The sequence below is a fragment of the Symphalangus syndactylus genome, chromosome 4 (assembly GCF_028878055.3).
Source record: "Symphalangus syndactylus isolate Jambi chromosome 4, NHGRI_mSymSyn1-v2.1_pri, whole genome shotgun sequence".
Lineage (NCBI taxonomy): Eukaryota > Metazoa > Chordata > Mammalia > Primates > Hylobatidae > Symphalangus > Symphalangus syndactylus.
In genome coordinates, this window is record NC_072426.2 from 25,637,731 (window position 1) to 25,659,135 (window position 21,405).

Here is a 21,405-nt window from a genome sequence, read left to right on the forward strand (position 1 = left end):
AAAGAGTCCTTCGGTTGGAAATGACCTGAAATCACCATTCTGAAAAGTCTACATCAAAAAGCTGGCATATGCAAAGGTTGTTCACTCTCTGCTGGGGAACAATTAAATTCAAAATTCATTCAGCTGCTACTCTGTCTAACACCATGCACTGGAAAGGCAGATTCCTAAGGCTAAGAAAGACCAACAAACTCATCATGCTCTCAGGTAAACAGAATCACAGGACTTTAGTGTGGCCATGCCAGCCTGGCTCAAGGCCTCATTTTACGTGTGATATTCTGATGATTCAATTAAAAGAACTCAGGAAACTTGATCAGAAGGCACAGTCTCCCACCCAGTCATCAAAAGTGGACCCAGGGAAGGATTCTGCCCCTTTAAGGGAGAGCAAAGCAAAGGGCATTTTTGGAAGAGTCAGATTAACGCCTTTCTAGAGACCTACTGTCATTATTAGTAGTACAGGACTCAATTCACTGTAATATGACTTTCGTGCTCACCATTATATTCAAACAGATTAAATTAATTACCACATGTAAGGTGTTTAAAACAGTGCCTAATCAACATTGGGGGTTGTTATGATGATTATTGGCAAGATCTTCAGTGTTTATCCTCTTTCCCCTGCACTCTCAGTGATCTGCTCAACCACAGCTACAGATTCAACCTCACGGGCTACCCTCCCTATAAAATGGCTTATTGCACTAGCTTGACCCAAGTGAAATCAACACACAAGATGAACCCATTAGATTCTCTTAGGAATTTAAGCTGTATAAAATCAGACAACCCATCAGTTATATGGTTGACCATTTAACTGGAGATTCATGTAGAATCTGGACTGGATTTGCCAAACCAAGGCATTACAAGCAGAAAAAACAAGCAGCCAATAATCTCTAAAACAGCATCTCTCTTCCATTTCTTCCCATTGACCACTCTTTTCTGGAAAACTCCTCTTTCTTCAGCTTCCAAGATAACATTGTCTCTCAGAGCTTTTCTGTCTTCTCATCGCTCTTCCAAAGACTCCTTGCCATATTCCTCTCTTCCTCCTTCTCTCTTTAAGGTCAAGGATCCATAGCTCTGCCTTCAGCACTCTTCTACTCTTCCTCCCTACACCCCTCAGTGATTCGCACCTGCTTCCAAGGCTTTGTCTACCATCTATATGCTGTGGGCTCCCAAATCTCTATCTTCAGATATCCAAATGCCTAGTACGTATGATCCCCCCAGAGCCACTGAAACTCAGCAGGATCAAGATGGAATTCATCTTCCTATCATCACCCTTTGCTCCTCTTCCCATATTCCTCACCACTAGCAATGACCCACACTTCTCTCCATTTTCTAAGCTAGGAGCCATCCTATTGCTTGTCTCCTTCATTAAAAAAATTAATCTATCAAGTCTTGTAAATTTCAGCTAAACGCCATTCCATCACTGTTAGTTAGCTAATTGCTCCCAGAAATCTTCCTGACAGCCTTTGAACTGGACTCCCTGTCTCTCTTCCATGAAGCCATTCTCGTCTTTGCCAGTAGAGTAAAATTCCCTTCAATTTTGTTTTTCTTTTAGAGACAGGGTCTTGCTTACTCTGTCACACAGGCTGCAGTGCAGTGGCATGTTCACGGCTCACTGAACTCAAGTGATCTTCCCACCTCAGCCTTCCAAGTAGCTGCGACTACAGGTGTGCACCGACCATACCTGGCTAATTTTTAAAATTCTCCTTCCTTGGAAAGTCCTTTCTCCTTGGGCACTTACTCACTCATTAAGAGGTGCGGCCTAAACATTGCTGTGAGGCTTTGGCTAATCTTCCCACCTACAGACAGACTGAGCAACTTCCTCCTCTGACCCCACAGTATCCTGTTTCTACTGATACCTCATTTCCCAAACTTACCTAATTTAAGACTCTCATGGGCACTTGTTAAAAATACACACTCCCAGGACCATCCCCAAGAAATTCTCATTCAAGTGGTTGGCGGTAGGGCCCAAGAAACTGTAGGGTTTTTATGTTGTTGCCTTTTTTTTTTTTTTAAGTGTCTCAAGTGATTTAGGTCACACTAACCAATATAAGAGAACGTAGGTTAAATATGGATTTTTGCTGACATGTCAGCCTTCTTCACCAGATGGGAACACCAGAGAGGCTGCTCTGCTCATGTTTATCTTTGAATCTGTGTGCCTGGAATACTATAGGGGTTCAAAATTTACTGAATGAATGTTTCTTAAACTAATTTGTCATGCCCATGATACTTCATAAACTTGGTTCGTTATTCAAATGTTTGTTATGGTCAAAGGTAGTGAGCCAGATGCTGAGATAGTCCTGGAAGAACATGGGTGCCAAAGTGGTGGATAGGTCATAAGAATGGGAAATATTTAGAAATAATCTTGGCTGAGGCACAGATTTGGGGGCAGCCATACTTGTTAGTACTGTAAGATGAGCTCTACAGAATTAATAAAATTCACTGTGTAGAAAGATAGAAACTCTTGCCCCTCACCCCACCTCCCTCAGTTGGATGTACGTTCCCTTGAACAAGCAGAATGGTACAAAAGTTAAGAGCATGAACACAGGGTCATGATGGGTTGTGCATACTGATTCCACCAGTGGCCAACTGCTGTGTGCCCTTAAGTAAATTACTTAACCTCTCTGTTCCTTCACTTATAAAATGATTGTAATAACAGCTGCAGCCTTACTGAACTGTTATGAGGATTAAATAAGGAAATGTACATAAAAGCACAGGGCCTGGCTATTAGTTAAGCTCTCAATAAATGTTAGAAAAAGAAAAATAGTTGTTTTTAATGATAATTAAAATGGGTCTTTTCATCTCATCTCTTACCGCTCCACCTTCATATTCTGCACACCTGTCAATCTGACCCCTGAAATTCCCTCAGATATCCCTGTTCTCTCTGGCTTCTGGACCTAGCACATGCTATTCTTCTTTTTAATTATTTAATTATTGCATAAGTCATATCCACATGGCTCAAAAACTGAAAAGATATATACACAAGCAGGTATGCAGAAGCCATGCTGCTTCTTCTGCCTCCATGCCCATCTCTCTAGCCTCCCTCCTCCTCACTTTTAAAAGTAGATGGTCATTTCTATTAGTTCCTTACATGCTCTGTCAGTTTTTTGTGCATAAATTTAAAAATAGGCATTTATTTGCTTAATCCTCCTTTCCACACTATTACACACCTTTTTCAGATCTGTCTTGGCAAATCTTTCCACATCCGTACAGAGTTTTCTCATTCATTTTACCCTTGCATAATGTTCCAGTGTATGAATACATATTTAACTAGCTCTTTTTTGATGAATACTTGGATGATTTCCAGTCTTCTATTATTACAAACATTGCAATAATTAATAACCTTATACTTAATTTTTTGCATGTGAAAATATATCTGTGGGATTAAGTCCTAGAAGTGGATTACTAGGTCAATCAGTATGAACATTTGTCATATTAACAGATATAACTAAATTGTCCATTAAAGAAGATTACACCAATCTATACTCCTACCAGCGATAGATGGAAGTTTCAGTTCCCAACAGCATTGCCACAGAGTATATCAAGACTTTTGGATTTCTACCAATCTGATGAATGAACAATGGTATTTCAATGTGATTTTAGTTTAAATTTCTATTATAAGCTATATTGTACACCTTACACCTTTTATTATGTCTAGGACTGTATTTTTTCCTTTTTCTTTTTTGGACTCTCATTCATACTCTTTGCCCCTTGTTCTATTCCATTATTGGTCTTTTCTTATGATTTACAGGAGCCCTGAAGGTATTAGGTAATCTTCCCAGTTCTTTTTTTTTTTTTTTTTTTTTTTTTGAGACAGGGTTTTGCTCTTTTTGCCCAGGCTGGAGTGCAATGGCACGATCTCGGCTCACCACAAACCTCCACCTCCCAGGTTCAAGCGATTCTCCTGCCTCAGCCTCCCAAGTAGCTGGGATTATAGGCATGCGCCACCACGCCCGGCTAATTTTTTGTATTTAGTAGAGACGGGGTTTCACCATGTTAGGCTGGTCTTGAACTCCTGACTTCGTGATCCACCTGCCTCGGCCTTTAGTTTAGTTTAAACTAAAAACTTTAAACTTTAAACTAATACAAAAAAATTAGCCGGGCGTGGTGGCGGGTGCCTGTAGTCCCAGCTACTCGGGAGGCTGAGGCAGGAGAATGGCCTGAACCCGGGAGGCAGAGCTTGCAGTGAGCCGAGACCACGCCACTGCACTCTAGCCTGGGCGACAGAGAGCGACTCCGTCTCAAAAAATAAATAAATAAATAAAATTTAAAAAAAAAAAAGAAATTTCCATAGTTCTTCAGGGTTTTCCTCTGAAGAAGAAAGAGAATATATAATCTCAGTTACAAATGGTATATTTAAGGTTTTACCATCCTGAGATTTGATGAATTTATAATTATATTAAATTTACAGGTGTGTTTTATCATTATCTTTTGAAAAATAATAAACTCTAACAATAAGTTCCATGCCTAATTGTTTTCCACACTATTGCATATAGTCATATATGCCTAATTTTTAACTAGAATATTATATATTAATTAGCTTTTTATTTAGTGTTATCATATGTATTTTAATGAATTATAAATTCCTTAGAAGGCCTACAATAATTTTTACTTTATAGTAAGATTGCAGTTATACCTGACTAGTTAGTACACATCCATTTCTCCTTGATCAAATTCAACCCTGACAGAAATGGATATTAAATATACAGGACTTAATTGATTAGAGCATTAGAATAAAAATGTATATGAAAGAAAATAGGTGGCATTGTCCAATAGCACTGTTTAAATCAGATCATTTAAAAAATCATATCAAATCCAGATAAAACTATGGTTTAATTTCCACTTAATAATGATTTTTTGTATTCTTCTCTCTTGATTTTTTTCAAGAGTTTTTTAAATTTTTAATTGACAAATAATCGTACATATATATGAAGTACAAGGTGATATTTCAATACATGTATACCTTGTGTAATGATGAAATCAGGGTAAGCATTCCATCACCTCAAACATTTATCATTTCTTTGTGCTGAGAACATTCAACATCCTCTCTTCTAGCTACTATAGGCACTCCACTGTGCAATGGAACACCAGGACTTACCCTCCTATGTAACTGTATTCATCCTCCCCTCCCTTCTATCGTCACCAGCCTCTGGTAACCACTATTCTACTCTCTATTTCTGTGTGATCATCTTCTTTAGAATCCACATATGAGTGACAGAACATGCTATTTGTCTTTCTGCATCACTTTTTGAAATGGAAATAACCTTTTGTATATTTAGAATTTGAATCCTTCAACGAAGTGGGCTAGTCTATTGAGCAAATTAGCCAGTTAAAATCCAAAATAAGATAGTATTAGTCACAATAACTTTTTAAATATAGGAGCCTGTATTCCCACCTACATTATGAGCATCATCAGTTAGTCATAGTCCATACTTATTTTATCATTTTGATTAATTTTTTCAATATATATTTATTGAGCATCAACTATATGCCAAAGACTGTACTTGGGGCTGTAGGGATAGTGGTGAAAGAGACACACACAAGGCCTGCAGCTCCTAAAGTCACCTCTGACTCTAACCATCATGCCCAAAGTACTCAGCAAATACGAACTGTTGAAATTGTGCTGAAAATATATTGCAAACCTAGTTAAAAAGACCAGATTTAACAAATAAAAATACAGGACGCCCCATGCAATATTTGAGACATACTTATATCAAAAAATTATTTCTTGTTTGTCTGAAGTTCAAATTTAGCTGGATGTCCTGTGTTTTATCTAGCATCCTACTAAAGGTTTACTTCTCAGAAAACAAGCCCTAACCTTGCATTTATTCCATGCCTAGGCCATGGGAACCCTGAAGATGTTTCTCACTGTTCCTCGTGCTATTTTGTACTCCATTTATAAAAATTCTCTCTTTAGGAATTCTTTTCAAAGGAATGCCCCTCTTCTCTGATGTTAATCAGAAGGGACGGTTTAAAAGCCTTGGTTCCAAATTGTTAGTCGGTAAAAACAATTAAATCACGGGACAACAGTAAGTGTCATCTCAGGAGTTGATAACCAGTTTTGAAATTGTAGACATAGCAATTTTTCAAAGTTCAGATAATTTTCTCATTAAGACCTAAGCACATTCAGATTTCACACACAACCTTGACATTAGTTATGAGGTGGTCCACTGGCTAGGAGGTGGCTGAATAGGATACAGAATCCCAGGAGCGGGTATGTGGACTGGGTGTGAGGTGAGCTATACGAAGACCTTGGAGGGGGAAGAGAAGGTGATTCCAGACTCCAGAATGACAGGATTCAGATGTTCTTAAATAGCTGCACCCTCCCCCCTATTAACCAATGGGTAAAAGGGCCTTTTTTTTTTTTTTTGGAAAGTTGCCACTCTCCTCCTGGCTGGCACTACTCACAGATTCCACAGTGGAAAGGAGTGTCTAGAAAAAAAAGGACAAAGTTCGACAGGATAGCTTGCACACTTAACTTTTGTAAAACACTTACAGGAAAAAAATTGTTTTAATCTATCTCTGTACATACATACACAACTACCTTTGTTGCTGAAAAAAAAAAAAAAAAAAAAAAAAAAAAAAAAAAAAAAAAAAAAACACCTTCCACCCAGATTCAAAGGCTGCCAAAATCACTTCTTATTTTCCAGAGCAGGAAACCAGGTGCATTATTAGTCTTCTTGGGCTAGGGAACATCTGAACTCAGAGAAGGAGCTGGAGACCTCCTTCCTACTCTCTCGTCATCACACCAAAGGCCAGTAATACATTGGAAGATCCAGTAAACTTTGCACTGCTCTAAGATGGTCCAGGTGAGATGCGGAAGTAGAACATCTCATCTCCAATTGACAGCAGAATTTGGCAGTGGGTGACCCTATTTGTACCCTTCTATTTCCGGCCAAGGAGAAGCCAAGAACTGGCCTCACATGGACTCCTGACACAAGGCTAGGAAACTGATCTTTCCTTTTCATGTAAATCTGTACCCTCTACCTGAATGTTTCTGTGGAAACAACAGGAAGAAACATGCATTGTGAAAAAAAATTTTTTTTTGAGACAGGGTCTCACTCTGTCACTCAAGCTGGAGTGCAGTGGTACAATTGTGGCTCACTGTAGCCTCGACCTCCCAGGCTCAAGCGATCCTCCCACCACCGGCTTCCCGAGTAGCTAAGACTGCAGGCATACATCATCATGCCCAGCTAATGTTTTTATTTTTTGTAAGGATGGGGTCTTGCTATGTTGCCCAGGCTGGTCTCAAACTCCCAGGCTCAAGCCGCCTTGTCCTCCGTAAGTGCCAGGATTACAGGCATGAACCACTGCACTCAGCCTGACAATTTTCTAAAAAACATAAAATATGAGTTGGCAGTTCTTTTCCTACAAACATTAAAGAGAAGACTCCATACAGAAAATAAGAATCCTAATACAAGAAAAGCAAAACAAAACAAAAATGTAGTCCTCAGGTTTCCTCATACTCTGCATGAAAAGAGTAGAGCCTGAACAGTTAAAGCCAAAAATATACCAACACAGAGACAAGCTCAACCCTCCTCTCTGGGGTTAATTTGGCTTTTAAATATGCTTTTGAACTGGGGTGCCCAGCTTGAGCCTACAAAGGATTTCCCACGGATTCAGACACAGCAGGTGAATGAATTGGGTCACTGGGGACAGCCCTACCCTAAGCTCAGAAAACTGGATCTGAGAGCCAAGCTTTAGTCCCGGGGTAGAGATGAGTCCCTGTGTAGCCTGGTGATCTGGATTTTTCCTTCAGAGGCAGTCCTTTAGAGGGAGAAAAGAAAGAGACAGATCAAAGAAGTGCTTCACTAAATAGCTCAGTCAGACATTGAGGCATAAAAGGGTGAGGATAGAGAGCCTGGGCTACCTTGGCTCAAGGTCTGGCTCAACCACAAAATGACCCATGTGACTTGAGGTAATTAATTCTAAAGCCACTCGTAGCTTCAATCTCCCCGTCAGCAAAATGGATGGAATAACAGCACCTACCTCACACAGTTGCTATAAATATTGAGACACCCAACTGCCCATCAGTGGTAGTCTGGGTAAATAAATTGTGATGTCTTTACTCAATGGAATACCACACGGCAATGAGAATGAACCAAGGACAGCTACGCACAACACTAAGGATGCATCTTACAAACACAGAAGAGTACACACTGTACGATTCCACGTATCTAAAACACAAAAACAAGCAAAGCAAATAATCTATAGCATTCAAAGACACGGCAGGCATCCTGTGTTGGACAAGTCACACTGTGCACTGAACCTGTCATCAGCACATGTGAGCTGCTCCCTGAGGACTTACACAAAGCATTAGCTGTGGGGATGACAGCCTGAGAAATATAGCTTACCTTTGCAACTGCAAAAGAATAATGGCATGGCCTAATCATATTGTCTAACATGGTTTAATCACATACCCCATCACTGCTTTCATACATGAAGATGGAAAGAGGTTCCTGCAACAATTATCCAGTCAGTCCAGCCAAAAACCTAGCTCCTGAGGGGAAAGACTAGGATTGAAACAAAACAGGATTAACCTGACCGGCTGGCTTCAATCTTCATTGGTCATGCATTAAAATTATCGTGCAACTCTTTATTTTGCCGTATTTTGTTGACAACACATACTGGTACAGAGTGATTGTAAAAGAATTCAAAAAAGCTATGCAACAGATGCTGGAGAGAAATAGGAACACTTTTACACGGTTGGTGGGACTGTAAACTAGTTCAACCATTGTGGAAGTCAGTGTGGCGATTCCTCAGGGATCTAGAACTAGAAATACCATTTGACCCAGCCATCCCATTACTGGGTATATACCCAAAGGATTATAAATTATGCTGCTATAAAGACACATGCACACATATGTTTATAGCAGCACTATTCACAATAGCAAAGACTTGGAACCAACCTAAATGTCCAACAACGATAGACTGGATTAAGAAAATGTGGCACATATACACCATGGAATACTATGCAGCCACAAAAAATGATGAGTTCATGTCCTTTGTAGGGACATGGATGAATCTGGAAACCACCATTCTCAGCAAACTATTGCAAGGACAAAAAACCAAACACCGCATGTTCTCACTCATAGGTGGGAATTGAACAATGAGAACACATGGACACAGGAAGGGGAACATCGCACATCAGGGACTGTTGTGGGGTGGGGGGAGGGGGGAGGGATAGCATTAGGAGATATACCTAATGCTAAATGACGAGTTAATGGGTGCAGCACACCAACATAGCACATGTATACATATGTAACAAATCTGCACATTGTGCACATGTACCCTAAAACTTAAAGTATAATAATAATAAAATAAAATAAATTTTAAAAAAAAGCTATGCAGGCTACATGTCACTTCTCTATTTTTCTCTAGTATGGAGTAGATGCAGGATATTTCATCTGAGGCCAGATGTGGTGGCATGCTTCTGTAATCCCAGCATTTTGGGAGGCCAAGGTGGGAGGATCACTTGAAGCCAGGAGTTCGAGACCAGCTTGGGCAACACAGTGAGACCCCATCTCCACAAAAATTTTAAAAATTAGCCAAGTGTGGTTGGTGCTTTGCACCTGTGGTCCCAACTACTCTGGAGGCTGAGGCCGGAGGATCACTTGAACCTAGGAGGTTGAGGCTGCAGCAAGCCATGATCACACCACTGTATTCCAGCCTGGGTGACAGAGTGAAACCCTGTCTCAAAAAAAAAAAAAAAAAGATTTTATCTCAGTAAGTGGAAGAAACATAAAAGAGCTATTAGTGAGTCTGATCCCCTGACCATGTGTTTAAGCCTTCATGAATCCAATAGAAGACAAATGATTTCCAGCAATAATTATGCAGGATCATCATTTCTAGGAACTCTGCACGTGAATGCAAATTTAGACCATTGAGCTCTGTTTGGTCCTTGTCAGGTGATAGAATAGAGGATGAATATAAGGCATATTCCCTTGCACATACACAAGGTCCACATTGTTGAACTCATGTTCAAGAAATAGCTGTGGGCCAGGCACAGTGGCTCACGCCTGTAATCCTAACACTTTGGGAGGCTGAGGTGGGCGGATCACCTGAGGTCAGGAGTTCAAGACCAGCCTGGCGAACATGGTGAAACCCAGTCTCTACTAAAAATACAAAATTTCACCGGGTGAGGTGGTGCACACCTGTAGTCCCAGCTACTCGGGAGGCTGAGGCAGGAGAATCGCTTGAACCCGGGAGAGGGAGATTGTGGTGAGCTGAGATCACGCCACTGCACTCCAGTGCCTAGGCAACAAACCAAGACTCTGTCTCAAAAAAAAAAAAAAAAAAAAAAAAGAAAAGAAAGAAAGAAAAAGAAAAGAAAAAGAAAGAAATAGTAGGGAACTCAAGTGGTTGTGGGCTTAGCTTGCATGTGAGAAGCTACACAACTTGGAATACTGTGCACTGCCCTCAGAATTTATGGGGAAGGCACACGCAGCATCTCCCACTTAAAACCTCCCTTGCTCTCTATGCTCCTTTCCTGGCGGGGAATAAAGGCTTCCAGGTGCTTCACCTTTACTGGCCAGCTCTGCCTTGAAAGGTCTCAAATCACCCATGTTTTTCTACATGCTCCTTCTTTTTATTGTACCGAGTCCCTTCCACCTATCTATGTAGGAAGGGATAAAAGGAAAGCATTGCGGCCACCTGGACTTTATGTGTTCAACATCTCTTTTAATACCTACTGTCAGCAGCAGCTTCATTTGATGCAGATGGGTTGAGGATGGGAATTTTCTTTACCATTTCGTGATTATTTTTAGTGAATTTTTTTTCTAACATCTTTTTCGATGCCATGCTTCATAACTTTTCTCTAATACAAAATATCTGTGTTATTATCCTACATGTACTTTCCATTTTATGGACTTAACTAACACTCCAATTCAAGAAGGGAGAACAACTCCCATTGAGGGAAGGTGTTTTATATATGCCAGGAAATCCTCTCAAATTGTAGATTTTTTAAAGTACCTTGTTTGAATGTTAGTTATTAAATCTGCCAAAAACCAAGGGTCTTCCTGGTTCAACTGGAAAAATCAGCCTTAAGGCTATGCCAACTGGGTTTGTGCCCGCAAGACTGGGGAGGAGAGTGGGATGTTACCCTTCGCTCCTCTGTAGACCTTTGCTGCTCTATAGCCTAGCCGGCATGGCTATAAAATGCCTTTGAAATACTAGGGTCTGTATGGGTAAATGTCAGAGATCTCCTTTCCCTGTAAGTCTAATACTTCTTGTGTCATTCTTGTCCTCTTCCCTTCGTATTCTATTTTTTCAATCGCTCAAATTATTCCTCTAAACAAAATAGATCATCTGGCCCAGAATCATGTCCCTTCTTCAAAAGCCTACTTGTGCAAATCATTTATCTAGCCACACATCAAAAATTCTTCATGTCCATTCTTCGTAACAGCCCCAAAGTATAAGCAACCCAAATGTCCATCAACCTATTACTGGATAAAAAATGTGGTATATCCATACAATGGAATCATATTCAGCCATAAAAAGTATGAAGTACTGATATCTGCAGCAACATGAATGAATCTTAAAACATTATGCTAAGTGAAAGAAGCCTGTCACAAAAGACCACATATTTTATCATTCCATTTATAAGAAACATCCAAAAAAGGAAACTGTCAGGAGACAGAAAGTAGACTGGTAGCTTCTCGGGACTTGGGGTAGGAATGGGAAGGATTGCGAATGGGCACCACAGATCTTTTTAGCATAATGAAAATGTTCTAAAATTAGAGTGTGGTCACGGTTGTAAAACTCTGTAAATTTTCTAGGAATCTTTAAACTGTACAGTTAAAATGGGTGAATTTTATAGTATATAAATTATTTCTCAATAAAGCTGTTTCTAAGAAAATTCTTTTCATTCTTTGATGAAAACCTTGACTTAGCCCATTTCACTTTCTCACTTAAAACCTCTTCAAATTCTTGTAGTAGTTCCAAAATGTACAATTTTTGTCCATGACCAAGACTATACATGACAGTGTATTTTGACTCTAACAGTTATTGTAAGCATTTAAAACTCCTCCTGTTTGGTAGTCTTTTTATTCTGATGGTGGTAAGCATGGTTTCAAGAACTTCAAAGCCAGGGCTGAGCTGCGTTATGCTCATGAATGCTCAAGTTGAGGCTCTAAGAAATACAGAGAAATAAATAGTGGTATATTCACACGATCCAACGCTATGCACAGCAGGGTTTCTCAAACTTGGCACTATTGACATTTTGAGCCTGAGAATTCTTTGTGTTGGAGGGCTGTCCTGTGGTCCTGTGCATTGTAGGATAATAGCAGCAACACCCCCTTCCCTTACTGTGAGTTGTAACAACTAGAAAAAGGTCTCCAGACATTGCTCAATGTCCCCAAAAGGGCAAAATCACCCCCAGTTGAGAACCACATATTTAATTATTCCAGCAGTGGAATACACTATACAGCAGTGAGAATGAACAAATTCCAATTGCACACAAACAATATGAATGACTCTCACAAATACATCTCAGAGCAAAAGAAACCAAACACAGAAGATTGTATAATGTAGAATTCCATTTCTAAAAGCTCAAAAACCAGCACGATTAGTCAGGATGGTTACCGAGGAGAAGGAAGTAGTGACTGGAAGGCATTTGTGGGATTCAGGTAGTATTCTGTTTCCTAATCTGTGTGCTAGTTATGAAAGTGTGTTCCAGTACACAGATTAGAAAACAGAATACTACCTGAAATACTATCGCACAAATTCATTGAGCAGCACACTTAAAATTTATATATTTTTCTGTATGGACTTTATACCTTAAAAGTTTAAAAATGTGGGTCATGACTGCTGCGAAAACAGGGAGCATTCAAAGTGACTGAGGAGGGGCCCAGCACCTTTCTAACAGGATGCTAATTCATCCCTCTACAGACCCACCATGGCTCCTTCTGGCCCACCCTGAACTGTAAGACAGAAATCCAGTGTATTCCATTGATGAATGAAAGCTTGTTCCTGGGGTACTTGGTTATCCAGGTGCCAAAGCCAAGAAAGCACCCCACACCACCATTTTCAATTCATACTTGCAAAGCACAGACTTAAAATTGACTTCAGTGTGAAACCAACTTAGAGTGAGACCAAATAAAGGAAGGCTCCTTCCAGTGCTAAAGAAAATCGCAATGGGTCTAGTTCCCAAATCTGAGAGTAAGTCCCTCTTTAGTGCCCAAAGTGACAACTGGACAACTTGTTTGTTACAGAAGCAGAAGATGAGTTGTGCTAATTTGTTTGGGTTCCCACTCTTGGTTGGAAATCCTCCTGATCAATAACTTGTCCTTGCAGACAGTGGACCAGTAGAACAGTGGAGATTGTGATGAGAGTGACTTTTTTTTTTTTTTTTTTGAGATAGGTTCTCATGTTGCTCAGGCTGGAGCGCAGTGGCACGATCTTGGTGGCTCACTGCAGCCTTGACCTTCGAGTCTCAAGCGATACTCCCACCTCAGCCTCCCAAGTGCCTGGGACTACAGGCACGCACCACCATACCTGGCTAATTTTTGTATTTTTTGTAGAGATGGGGTTTTGTCATGTTGCCCAGGCTGGTCTCGAACCCCTGGACTCAAGCAATCCACCTGTCTCGGCCTCCTGAAGTGCTGGGATTGCAGACATGAGCCACTGCATCAGACCTGCTGATTTTTAAAAATATTGATTTATAGGAGTTCTATATATTTTGGAAAACAGTCCTATGTCTCTTATGAGTTACAAATTATCCCCTAGGTTTTCGCTTGTCTTTTAACTTTTGTTTAAACATAAAAAAAAAAAAAAAAATTTGGCACGTAATTTTTAAAATGTTTGGTTTTTTATTGATACATTATATTTTACATACTTATAGGGTACATGTGGTAATTTGTTACATGCACAGAATATGTAATGATTAAGTCAGGGTATTTGAAGAGTCTATCACTTTGTGCATTTATTATTTTTATGTGTTGAGAACAATTCCAGTCCTCACTTCCAGCTACTTTGAAATATACAATACATTGTTGTTAACTATAGTTACTCTGCTCACTATAGAACGATAGCACTTATTATAACTTTTATCTAATTGTGTCTGTACCTGTTAACCTATCTTTGTTCATCTCCCCACCCTAACCGATTTTCCCAGCCTCTAGTGTGTATCATTCAACTCTCTACCTTGATGATATCAAGTTTTTTAGCTCCTGTATATGAGGGAAAACATGCAATGTTTGTCCTTCTGTGCCTGGATTATATCACTTAATATAATGATCTCCAGTTGCATCTATGTTGCTGCAAATGACATGATTTCATTCTTTTTTATGGCTGAATAGTATTCCATTGTAAACATATACCACATTTTCTTTATCCATTTGCCTGTTGATGGACACCTGGGTTTATTCCATGTCTTTGCTATTGTGAATAGTGCTGCAATAAACATGTAAATGTAGGTATCTCTTTGATATACTGATTTATTTTCCTTCGAATAGATACCAGTAGTGGAATTGATGGACTGTATCATAGTTCTTTTTTTAGTTTTTTGAGAAATCTCCATTTGTTTTCCATAGTGGCTTTACTAATTTACATTCCCACCAACAGTGTATGAATTCCCTTTTTTCCACATCCTCACTAGTATTACTTTTTTTTGTCTTTTTACATATTAGCCCTTCTACATGAGGTGAGGTAATATCTCATGGTTTTGATTTGAATTTTCCTGACAATTAGTGATGTGGAGCATTTTTTCACATATCTGTTGGCCATTTGCATGTCTTCTTTTGAGAATTGTCTATTCATGTCCTTTGCCCAGTTTTTAATGGAATTTTTTTTTTTTTTTACACTGCTGGGTTTCTGGTATAGCCTGGATATTAGTCCCTTGTCGGAAAATAGTATGCGATATTTTCTCTCATTCAACTGGTTGTCTCTTCATGCTGTTGACTGTTTCCTTTGTTGTGCAGAAGCTTTTTAGTTTAATATAGTTCAATTTGTCTATTTTCGTTCTAGGTGTCTGTGCTTTTAAGTCTTAACCATAAAATATTTGCCTAGACCAATATCTTGAAGTGTTTTCCCTGTGTTTTCTTCCAGTAGTTTTAAAGTTTGGAGTCTTATATTCACATCTTTAATCCATCTTCAGTTGATTTTTGTATATGGTGAGAGACAGGGGTCCAGTTTCAATCTTCTGTGTATGGATAGTCAATTTTCCCAGCACCATTTATTGAAGAGGGTATCCTTTCTCCAGTGTAGTGCCTTTGTAGAAAATCAGTTGGCTATAAATATGCGGATTTATTTCTGGGAAAAAAAAGTTCTTACATTCAAAAAATTTATAGTATCTGAATGTGTGTTATACTTAGAAGTGGTCTTCCCCATTCCATGATTATATAAGATTCATGTTTTTTTCTTGTAGTTCTATGGGTTTCTCAATGCTTAAATCTTTGCTCCATCAAACCTCTTCTTTATAAAATAAATTCTTAAAATGCCTATCTTTATTTACAAGGCTAAGCATATCTTTTTTAAAAAGATTATATTCTCAACTCTGTGATCGCAATTTTTAAAAGTCTCCATTCTCTGGCAGGTACTGACCTATGACCACAGTTAGAGAGTGGTTCAAAGTACATTCCACAAGCATGCATGTAATATAAATCTTACATAGTGGGTGCTATCATCATATAAAGAGATAGTGGGGAGCTTTCCAGTCATAACTTGATAAAGAGTTTTTACTGGACAACATTTTGAAATCATACTGCCTATGAAAATGAAGATCCAGGAAAAGCACACAAAGCTTCTTAGAGGGAGGTGATTGTCTTAATTCTCCATGTTTCTCCTGCACGGGGCTGGTGACAGGGCTTGCTGTAGAATTGACTCCTCTTTCATGTCCACTCTGGTTACTAGATGTCAAGCAATTTTATCTCTGTCATTTTTGGTCTAAAAGTATCCTGAAATTCATTTTCCATTCTGTTAGTTGCATAGGAGAATTAGAGGAAAAGGACAAATTGTAATTGCTTTTTAGATTCAATACATAGGGGCATATATTTTTCAAAATATTTGTAGTCAAATTCACTTCAAAATAATATAGAAGGAAGAAGAAAGTAAAACAAAGTTGCCATCCTTAAAAAGACACAACTGTAAATCAGAAAAAAAGAATTGCCATTGGCTTGAGCCATCCAATCTTTTAAAGCTTAGATATCTGCATTAAATGTCTGTCTTTTTATTTTATCTTATTTTTTGAGATGGATTCTCACTCTGTTGCCCAGGCTGGAGTGTAATGGCGTGATCTCAGCTCACTGCAGCCTCTGCCTCCCGGGTTCAAGCAATTTTCCTGCCTCAACCTCTGGAATAGCTGGGATTACAGGAGTGCGCTGCCATGCCCAGCGAACTTTTTTATTTTTACTAGAGACGGGGTTTCATCATATTGTCCAAGTTGGTCTCAAACTCCTGACCTCAAGTGATCTGCCTGCCTCGGCTTCCCAAAATGCTGGGATTATAGGCATGAGCCACCGCATCCGGCCTTTTTTTTTTTTTTTTGAGACAGGATCTCACTCTGCCACCCAGGCTGGAGCACAGTGGCACAATCTTGGCTTACTGCAGCCTTGAACTGCTGGGCTCAAGTGATCCTCCCACCTCAGCCTCCCAAGTAGCTGTGTCTACAGGCATGTGCCATCACACCCGGCTTGGCTTTTCTTTTATTTATTGCATTAAAGATGAATAATCTCTGTAAAGATAAGTGCTATATAATGCAACATATTAATTTTTTTTTTTTTTTTTGAGACGGAGTCTCGCTCTGTCGCCCAGGCTCACTGCAAGCTCCGCCTCCCGGGTTCACGCCATTCTCCTGCCTCAGCCTCCGAGTAGCTGGGACTACAGGCGCCCGCCACCACGCCCGGCTAATTTTTTGTATTTTTAGTAGAGACGGGGTTTCACCGTGGTCTCGATCTCCTGACCTCGTGATCCGCCCGCGTCGGCCTCCCAAAGTGCTGGGATTACAAGCGTGAGCCACCGCGCCCGGCCTGCAACATATTAATTTTTAAAACTAATGAAATAAAGTTGATCAAAATTCATGATCAGATAAACCAAGTCAGGCAATCTATTAGCTTGTATGGAAAAGGTACAAAGCTTATGAGTTAATTTGATCCATTCTAAGTTTTAGGTGATAATTATGAAACATATAAGTGGGCAGGATTTCTGCCCTTGAGGTACTTACATATTTCTCCCAGAAATGCTAGAATTACACTGAAAACTCACAAAGGAAAGACAGGTCCGTTTTTGGAGGGTCCTTCCAAGGTGGGTCCCTATACTCATGTCTATCAAATGTGACAAGGAAATTATTTTGGATTTATTCCCATTGGAACATACAAAGTTCAACAGCAAGATCTGGAGATTTACACTCTAGAGAATTACAAGCTACTTTCTTAAGCCACTTCCTTAATTGTGATATGGGAATGGGGCAAATTTCCAAAGATAAAGTCACCACCGTCAAGAACAGCTCACTAAGAAAGAATGGTCTTCAGATTTTTCCAGAAAGCTGTCTTCCCATTAGGTAATGGTAAAACAGGACAAGGATAGTAAGCTTTTAAACGTTCCAGCTACATTCCTCATGGAATATTTAAAGTTTAAATATTCCATGAGGAATGTAGTGACCACAGAAGACTGCATTGGCTGGGAAATGGCTTTACATTAAAAAAAAAAAAAATCTGGAAAGGGAAAACAGCTTTCTGAAGTAGAGAAAACTCATCTGTTACTAACTAGCCGGCAGCCCTCAGGCGTGTTACAATGCTCTTATTTGCATGGGGAAGGAATTAGGCTAGGCTGAGGTTCTCAAGCCTGGCTGAACCAAGAAACTTTGTAGCCAGTTTTTGAAGACTGCCTCCATTCCCCAACACGGATCCATTCAATCAGACTCGCTAGGAGTGCGGTCCAGGCATCAATATTTTGTGAAGCTTAGCAGGGTGGAGAAAAACTGGACTACATAATCTCTAAGGTGGCACCCAGATCTCACTAAATTAGGAGATGCATTCAGAATAGCAGCGTAATGAATGGAACACAGGGAAGCATAAAACCCATGCAGGTATAAGTAAATCCTAACCAGGGACTTACAACACAACCTATTAGCATAAAATTACATTCTCAAATGAACCTTGGCCCCCCTATACCTGAATAATAAATGTGCTTGACTTACAGCAACAAAACCCCTCAAGACACAGAATACAAAAGGGATTGTGTCATTAACCTACAGTAATATTTGTACTTTTTATCCAATTCCAAACTTACAAAATACACACATAGCAAGTTTTGAAAATTCAAATATGCGAATCTTTTTAATGCAAACTACAATTCAAAGAGGGTGAAGAAGTAGATTTTCAATTTTTCACTGACAAGTATCTAGTTGATATGGTATAAACCAAGAGAATGATTTCATAAGTACGTATACATTCCTTGTTTTTAGAAGAAAGAGGTAATACTAAATGATAACAGTCAGTGCTAATGCTATGACTAAGAGCGTGTTGTAAGTCATTACTAGAAAAGATTCATTTGAATAGTGTTTTAAAAAGACAAAATAAAGTCCCTCCCTCTTAGGGCCCGCTATTTTGAATTTTAGCCAATAGGGCATAAGATCTTAAACTGCAGTTCCTAGACATGGGTCTTGTAAGAGGAGTCTATAACTCCTTGAAACCATATGTAAAAATTGTGTATCTGTGTCTGTGTGTGCATACATGCATGTGGGCACACCCATGCATGGAGGTTTCTTACCCTTTTTGGAGTCAAAAACCCCTATGGTCGCCTATGGATCCCCTCTCAGAAAAGTGTTTTTAAATGCATAAAACACAAAGGATTGCCAATAAAAGAAAAAGAATTACGGTAACAAAATGCTTTTTAAAAATTATAACACAGTAATAAATATGCTTCTTTAGCAATGTATTAAATAACAAGAACTAGCTGTCTAGGTAGACAGCTATAATCTTAATTTTGAAGTATTTTTATAACTCTTTTATAGATCTTTCTATAGATCTTAGTTTTCTAGTGATAAAGAGCACAGATATTTTGCAATATCTGCAACAATATAATTTGATATTAAAGTATCTGTGGTTTCTACTGGTGACATAGTCCCAAGTATTGCTAATATTGCTGTGGTTTGTTGCCTGTCTTCATAATTGAAGAAAATGCTAAATTTCTGTTACAAGTTATAAAAAAAAATTACTGCTGGATGCAGTGGCTCATACCTGTAATCCCAGCACTTTGGGAGGCCTAGGCAGGAGGATCACTTGAGGCCAGGAGTTCAAGACCAGCCTGGCCAACATGGTGAAATCTCATCTCCACCAAAAATATAAAAAATTAGCTGGGTGTGGTGGCGCGCGCCTGTAATCCCAGCTACTCAGAGGGCTGAGGCAGGAGAAACGCTTGAACATAGGAGGTGGAGGTTGCAGTGAGCCGAGATCGTGCCACTGCACTCTAGCCTGGGTGACAGAGTAAGACTTCATCTCAAAAAAAAAATTTTTTTTACCCATCCAAGTTCACAACCTTCCTGACTTCTCGGGACTCTAGATACTAAAGAACCTCTGCTCTCTCTTTATCAGTCTTGAAGGGGTTGATTTGTAAGCCTGCAGGAAGGGTAGAACATTAGACCACAAAGCACTCAACGAGCACTTCATGGACTGGCTCTAGGCCCTGCAGGCATAGAGCCCTGGACAGTCCCAAGATAACAGGCAGAAGGAAAAGGGCTCTCTGAGGTAGAATGGTAAAAGAGAGCTCTGGGACCTTCTAGAACAAAAATTCAGATACGTATTACTATTAATTTTATATTTTAATGTTCTGTAGAGTTCCTAAAAGTATTCAGTGACTTAGAAGATTCATAAAGCATAGCAAAAACTCATGAATCAGAAGTGGACAAGAAAAGGGAAAGAGAACAACCCAGGGGCATAAAACGAAGTGGTACCAAGCATAAAGCTGGTGCAAAAAAAAAAAAAAAAAAAAAGTAAGCCAAAAATTCACTTCTGAGCTTTCTGGCAGGCATCTTGAAGAGGAAAACCTGGATGGTCCCAAAATTCGCAAAGGAATTAGACACACACACACACACACACACACACACACGAATACATACACACACAAACATACACAGCTCAGAAAAATATAACCCTTCTGGTAGGAAAACTAGACAGCAATGTCTCCCTATGTATTTTTATAAAGAGAATATAAAGAAAATCCCAGGCTCGGCACAGTGGCTCACACCTGCAATCCCCAGCACTTCAGGAGGCCAAGGTGGGAGGATCGCTTGAGGCCAGGAGTACAAGACCAGCCTGGGCAACATAGGGAGACCCATCTCTACAAAAACAAAAACAAAGAAAATTCCAGAGATATTTATAAAGGGAATGCTCTAATTAATAAATAATCTGAATAATATCATTACAGTAGACACACTAGTGAGTTCCACAGAACTTTAAAAAAATAATGTTTTAACAAAACAATGACAATACACTAAACACAATTCAATGGGGCTCATGAAGTACAGCTAGTACTCAGCTCTCTGAATTCAGACACATAGAGTTACAAGCTGACAGGCCATGGGCCTAAGCATCTTCCAACTGAACACTGGCCCCCACCATATATAGCAGGAGGTGGCAAATTTTTCTTAAAGGATCAGACAGTATACATTCTCAGCCTTGCAGGCCACACAGAAATACCCATCCTTGCTGTAAAAGAAGCCACAATGTGTAAATGAATAATCATGGTATGTTTCAAAAGCTTTATTTATAGACACCAAAATTTTAATTTCATATACTTTTCATAACACAAAATATAATTTTTCCTTTGACTTCTCCCCATCAGTCTTTTAAAAAAATGTAAAAACCATTCCTAGCTTATAGGCCTACCAAAACAGGCAGGTGACTGTGGTTTGGCCCACAGGATATGATTTGCTAACCCCTGGTCTACGGGACCAAATTTCCCCCAAGATATCTCATTGTCACTGTACCTTTCTCTTTCCTCAAGCCTTGGTCTATAACAACTTTTTTTTTTTTAAGTAGTCACTGCTTCTACATTTGATCTGCAACTATACACAAAAGCAATCAGGATGACATATAGGCAGACATGGCTTCAGAATTTCTATGTTTAATGGATATAAAAAGGTAATCCAGGATGAACTAGCAGGAAAGAAATGGTGTAGTTCCCATTGTCCTCATTAAAATAAACACACACAAAAAGGGTAGAAAACCTTGAATGTACAACTTTCTCTACTTCAAGGATCACATATTAGTTTTTTAGAAGCATCCAAAAATATGTGTAACTAGCTAAATCACTTAATTCACGTTACATCATTTATATCACTAGTTTTCCCAATGAAAATGAAGCCATATAATGTTTCACAGCACACAGTTAACTTGGTGCAATCCAAATAAGAAACCCTTCATTCCAAATATCATCCCAATATCCCTGAGCCTCTGTCTGTTCTCAGACAAAACATGG

At 39.3% G+C, this 21,405-nt stretch overlaps 1 protein-coding gene across 2 annotated transcripts in view; it reads right to left on the reverse strand.

The window, feature by feature from the left end:
* The window catches only part of PAPSS2 (3'-phosphoadenosine 5'-phosphosulfate synthase 2), a 95,607-nt gene that overhangs the window by 61,147 nt on the left and 13,055 nt on the right, over positions 1–21,405 (reverse strand). The gene's annotated exons all lie outside the window — the stretch shown is intronic.